Source organism: Penaeus chinensis, chromosome 7 (assembly GCF_019202785.1).
Source record: "Penaeus chinensis breed Huanghai No. 1 chromosome 7, ASM1920278v2, whole genome shotgun sequence".
NCBI classification, from domain to species: Eukaryota; Metazoa; Arthropoda; class Malacostraca; order Decapoda; family Penaeidae; genus Penaeus; species Penaeus chinensis.
The window spans coordinates 15,461,293-15,468,792 of NC_061825.1; positions in this window are offsets into that span (position 1 = coordinate 15,461,293).

A 7,500-nucleotide genomic window follows, 5' to 3' on the forward strand; every position below is an offset into this window, starting at 1 on the left:
TAATAGTATTAGTGGTAATGATAACAAATACTTATGATGATAACAATAATGATACAAATAATGATAATGGTATTAATGATGATAACAATGATCAAGATGATAATGAAAATGCTGATAATGATAGTACTGCTAATAATAATGGTAATAATCATAATGCTAATGATAACAACAATAAATCATAGTAATATTAATATAAAACATCATAAAAACATTAATAATAATAATTCTAGCAGTAATAATAATAATAATAATTATAATGATGATAATAACAGTAACAGTATAACAGTATATATATATATATATATATATACATATATGTGTGTTTATATGTACATAAATACATATATGTGTATATATGTGTATATATACACATATATGTGTGTGTGTATGTGTGCAGATATAAATATATATATATATATATATATATATATACATATGGATATGCATATATCCATAAATATATATGGATATGCATATATCCATAAATATATATGGATATGCATATATCCATAAATATATATGTATATGTATATAGATATAGATATGTTATAGATTTAGATATGATTATAGATATAGATATATATACAAATATATATATATACATATATATATAGAGAGAGAGGGTGAGAGAGAGAGAGAGAGAGACAGAGAGAGAGAGAGAGAAAGCATATATATAGTTATACATATATATACAAATACATATACATATATATATAAATATATATATATAGATAGAGAAAGAAAGAGAGAGAGAGAGGGACAGCACAAATATATATATATATATATATATATATATATATATATATATATATATATATTTATATTTATATATATATATAATATACATATATGTGTATGTATATACATAACTATATTATATATGTATATATATATATGTATGTATATATATATATGTATATATATATATATATATATATATATATGCGTATGTCTGTGTGTGTGTGTGTGTGTGTGTATATATGTGTGTGTGTGTGTGTGTGTGTGTGTGTGTGTGTGTGTGTGTGTGTGTGTGTGTGTGGTCTACATCTTTGCCTAAATATATATACACACACATACATGTAATAATACACGTAAATATATATATATATATATATATATATATATATATATACATATACACAAGAGTATACACACACACACACACACATATATATATATATATATATATATATATATATATGTATATATATGTAGTTACACATGTGTGTGTATGTATAAATATTTATATACACATCTCTCTCTCTCTCTATATATATACATATATATATAGAGAGAGAGATGTGTGTATATGTGTATGTATATGTACATATATGTATATATACATATATGTGTGTGTGTGTGTATACATCATCTCTATATATGGGTATATATATGTATGTGTGTGTATGTGTGTGTACATGTATATATATGTATATATGTATATATATGGTATACAATATTGGTATATATATATAGATAGATATGTATGTAGATATAAATAGATATATATATACATATATCTATATCCACTGATATATTTAAATATATATATGTGTGTGTGTCTGTGTGTACATTAATATATATGCACACACTCACGCACACATACACACACACATGTGTGTATATATATATACATGTAATATTTATGTGTATATTTACATGTATATATAGATACACATATATATATGTGTGTGTATGTACATGTATATATTCACATATGTTTATATACATATTCATTTATAAATATGTATATATAGTCATGTATATATGTATTGTTTCTTGTTTATATGTGTATACATATATACATATATAAACAATGTGTGTGTATATATATATACATACGTACCTAAATATCATAAACATATATATAGATATATATGATATATATACATATATGTATACATATATATATATATATATATATATATATAACATATAATGACTCCATCTACGCAGATCATTGGAAATAGCGGTAAAGGTCACATCAAATTTTAAGGCTCACCTGCATTTTTGGATAAACATCTCGTTAATGGGAAGGGAGTCCTTGACCTGCTCCGAGTTATTCCACATTGTATATATACCGCGCTATCCTTGGGACCGACACCAGATTCTTCTTCACCTTCCTCAGGCCTACACGTAGGTAGGGGCCTGATGAGCTTTTTCTTCTCTGAAGGAAATCATGTGTATTTAAGAGAGGATACATTTGTATGGTAGGTCTCATTCTTATGTTGATATTTCGCTTTACAGCTTCCACCAACATCATGAATTCTCGCGTGTTCTTCGGTCTCCTCCTGTGCGGCCTCTGGGCCTCTTCCGAGTCTCTCGTCCTCTTGGGAGCCACCGCCGCCCTCGGTACTGCCGCAGTTACCGCTTCTGCAGCGGCAGCTTTGGGCGTGGGGGCGCTGGCGGTGCTCAAGGGAGTGCTCGTAGGGAAGCATCTGAAGCGCCGCCGTTACGGAAGGGACGTCGATTCTGTGGAAGACTTTGATGAAGACGATGCAGAAGACGTTGCAGTTCAAGTGAGTTTCACGAAAGAACATGGATAGTCTTCCTGTTTTACCATGAAGTATATAAATATATATTAACACGTATGCACTGGCGTGCACAGCTGAAATAGTTCCCCCTTAAATCTGAGCATGTAAATGTGCGTGTACGTGTGTCCCGTTGGGGGAAATCTCAGCATATACGGAGCACATTATTTGCGAAACATCCATAATCAAAATATTTGTCTGCTCCAATAGGTTGCCGTGGCCCAGCGGATGGATTCAGCTGGTTGCGTGGCTAAGCTCTTGTGCGAAATCGAAGCCATGTCCGCTGACCAGCTGACTCCTTCTATGGCCTCATTCAAGACTGCTTTCGAGAACAATGACAATCTCAAGAGCGCTCGAGGCGTGTACGATCTGGCCATCACTTTCGGATCCAAGTTCGCCAAGACGGACTCCAAGGCCTGCAGCGCCCTCTTCGACAAGTGCGTCCTCTCCAGGGAGGACCTCTCCTTCATGCTGGATTCCACCTTCACTTGCCAGTCTTAAAAAACATTTCACAAACCTTCTAGTGAGCTTCTTCCATGCGTCGGCGTAGCACGGTCTTCGTCTGCAGAAATGTTGCAAACGGAGGCTTGAAGTGACATGGTAGCTGTCAGACAAATGGCTGACTGGACCATATCGCTGTCTTCCTTCTTTTGCTATATTCATCTATTTATTTATGCATTTCATACGAAATAAAATAAACAATCGTAATTTGAATATCATTTCCTCCGTGGTATTAGTAAAATTATTTATTTTTCTATCTGTTTCTGAGTTTTATGCGAAACAAGATTAGATATCATGATCTGAATATCATTAGGTGTGATGTACATGTTTTTCTTTTTGTCTTTCTCTTTCTCTCTCTCTGATATACATATGTGTGTGTGAATGTATGCATGTATGTTCAATTCAGAGAGATTTGTCAAGGTGTGTGTGTGTTTGTATTTGTGCGTGTGTACATATATCATCATTATCATCATCGCTGTTATCCTTTTCATCACTTATTATTATCATTATTATCAGGAAAGGAACACATCGGGTAACGGACTATCTTGTCAGCGAACCTCGGAATGTGAGAGAGCTAATGGGAACTTTCGTAGTTTCGAAATGCAAGCGCTATTACCTACGCCACGGCAATGTAGGGCATGGTAATACTATGGCAGAGATGGATACTATGGAAATATATGTAACAATGCTAATGATAACCATAGTGATTATGATGATAATGGCATTAATAGTGATAAGAATGATGGTGGGAGCATTTCTAGGTGTAGTATTCGTAATGATGATGGTGCTATGGATAATGGTGATGGAGTTGATGCTGATGCTGGTGATGATACTGATATTAATAGTAACAATAATGATAATGATAAGAATTATAATGATAATGATGACAATGATAGAGATAATAATTATAATGATAATACCATCAGTATTATGATTGGCATGATGATTATCATTTTCATTACTGTTACTAGTATTAGTGGTAATGATAACAAATACTTATGATGATAACAATAATGATACAAAAAATGATAATGGTATTAATGATGTTAACAATGATCAATATGATAATGATAATGCTGATAATGATAGTACTACTACTAATAATGGTAATAATCATAATGCTAATGATGGTAACAACAAAAAATTATAGTAATATTAATATAAAACATCATAAAAACAATAATAATAATTCTAACAGTAATAATAATAACAATAACTACAATGATGACGATAACAGTAATCACAATAATGATAATGATGATAGTGATAATAATAATACAAATATCAATAACAATAATATTTATTAACAATGATAAAAACAGTAATAACTATAATATTCATGGTAAAATTAATGATAACGATAGTAATATTAGTAATATTAAAAACATGAGAAATAACCATAATCACAAAAATAATAATAATAACAATAATGGTGATAATAATGGCAATGATAATGATAAAAATTGTTGAAAGGAAACAGCCACAGTAAGAAATGAAACAGAATCGTAACGTTTCGAACTCTTCACGAGTTCCTCTTCAGACGAAACGCTACGATTCATATTAATTTCTTATTGTAGCTATTTTCCTTTCATCTTTGTGTACATGTTACTGTGCTTGTGTTTGTCAATAATAATTGTTATTATAATATCAATAACAGCATTAACAAATGTGATAATTATCATTACCATTAGTATTAATATTATCATTACCATTAGTATGAATATTATCATTATCATAATTATTATCATCATCATAATTATTATTACCATTATATTTGATTTTATAACTATTATCTCTATACTTATGACTATTATTACCATTGTCAGTATTTTTGTTGTTGGTGTTATTACATATATATATTGTAGATACACATATGTACACATACACACCCACTTGCATAAACGCACATGCGCATATGCTTATACAGAGAGTATATATATATATATGCACATGATCCAATCTGATGGTTGGAAATACCGATCAAACTCTCATACATGTTGTGGACTTACCTGCATCTTACGATTGGCCCCTCGTTAATGGGAAGGGAGTCCTTGACCTGCTCCGAGTCCTTCCGCGTTGTATATAAGCCGCGGTCTCCTTGGGACCGACACCAGATTCTCCTTCGCATTCCACAGAACCACACGCAGGTAGGGGCCTGAAGATCGTTTCTTCGCTTATAAAAGAAATCGTGTGTATTCAAAGACAGAAACATTTGTAACTTAGTACTAGGTCTCATTTCTTTGCCGATATTTTGCTTTACAGCTTCCACCAACATCATGAATTCTCGCGTGTTTTTGGGTCTCTTCCTGTGCGGCCTCTGGGCCTCTTCCGAATCTCTCGTCCTCTTGGGAACCACCGCCGCCCTCGGTACTGTCGCAGTTACCGCTTCTGCAGCGGCAGCTTTGGGCGTGGGGGCGCTGGCGGTGCTCAAGGGAGTGCTCGTAGGAAAGCATCTGAAGCGCCGCCGTTACGGAAGGGACGTCGATTCTGTGGAAGACATTGATGAAAACGATGCAGAAGACGTTGCAGTTCAAGTGAGTTTCACGAAAGAACATGTATAGTCTTCATGTTTTACCATGAAGTATATAAATATATATTTACACGTATGCACTGACGTGCACAGCTGAAATAGGTCCCCCTTAAATCTGAGCATGTAAATGTGCGTGTATGTGTGTCCCGTTGGGGGAAAGCTCAGCATATACGGAACAAATTATTAGCGAAACATCCATAATCAAAATATTTGTTTGCTCCAATAGGTTGCCGTGGCCCAGCGGATGGATTCAGCTGGTTGCGTGGCTAAGCTCTTGTGCGAAATCGAAGCCATGTCCGCTGACCAGCTGACTCCTTCTATGGCCTCATTCAAGACTGCTTTCGAGAACAATGACAATCTCAAGAGCGCTCGAGGCGTGTACGATCTGGCCATCACTTTCGGATCCAAGTTCGCCAAGACGGACTCCAAGGCCTGCAGCGCCCTCTTCGACAAGTGCGTCCTCTCCAGGGAGGACCTGTCCTTCATGTTGGATTCCACCTTCAATTGCCAGTCTTAAAAGCCCTTTCACAAACATTCTAGTGAGCTTCTTCCATGCGTCGGCGTAGCACGGTCTTCATCTGCAGAAATGTTGCAAACGGAGGTTTGAAGTGACATGGTAGCTGTCAGACAAATGGCTGACTGGACCATATCGCTGTCTTCCTTTTTATGCTATATTCATCTATTTATTTATACATTTCATACGAAATAAAATAAACAATCATAATTTGAATATCATTTCCTCTGGTATTAGTAAAACTATCTATTTTTCTATCTGCTTATGAGTTTTATGCGAAACAAGATTAGATATCATGATCTGAATATCATTAGGTGCGATGTACATGTTTTTGTTTTTGTCTTTTTCTTTCTCTCTCTCTGATATACATATGTGTGTGTGTGAATATATGCATGTATGTTCAATTCAGAGATTTGTCAAGGTTACCTTTGCCCGGGCCTTACATCATATGTATATATGCATACATACATTCATATGTGTGTGTATGTGTGTGTGTGTGCATATATCATCATCATTATCATCATCGCTGTTATAATTTTCATCACTGTTATTATTATCATCATTAATATCAGGAAAGGAACACATCGGGTAGCGGACTATCTTGTCAGCGAACCTCGAAATGTGAGAGAGCTAATGGGAACTTTCGTAGTTTCGAAATGCAAGCGCTATTACCTACGCCACGGCAATGTAGGGCATGGTAATACTATGGCAGAGATGGATACTATGGAAATATATGTAACAATGCTAATGATAACCATAGTGATTATGATGATAATGGCATTAATAGTGATAAGAATGATGGTGGGAGCATTTCTAGGTGTAGTATTCGTAATGATGATGGTGCTATGGATAATGGTGATGGAGTTGATGCTGATGCTGGTGATGATACTGATATTAATGGTAACAATAATAATGATAAAAATTATAATGATAATAATGACAATGATAAAGAGATGATAATTATAATGATAATACCATCAGTATTATGATTGGCATGATGATTATCATTTTCATTACTGTTACTAGTATTAGCGGTTATGATAACAAATACTTATGAGGATAAATATAATGATACAAATAATGATAATGGTATTAATGATGATAACAATGATCAAGATGATAATGATAGTGCTGATAATGACATTACTAATAATAATAATGGTAATTATCATAATGCTAATGATGATAACAACAATAAATTATAGTAATATTAATATAAAACATAATAAAAACAATAATAATAATAATTCTAACAGTAATAATAATAACAATAATGATAATGATTATAGTGATAATAATAATAAATTGATCAATAACAATAATAATATTTATTAACAATGATAAAAACAGTGATAACTTTAATATTCATGGTAAAAATAATGATAACGATAGTAATACTAGTAATAATTAAAAATAAGAAATAA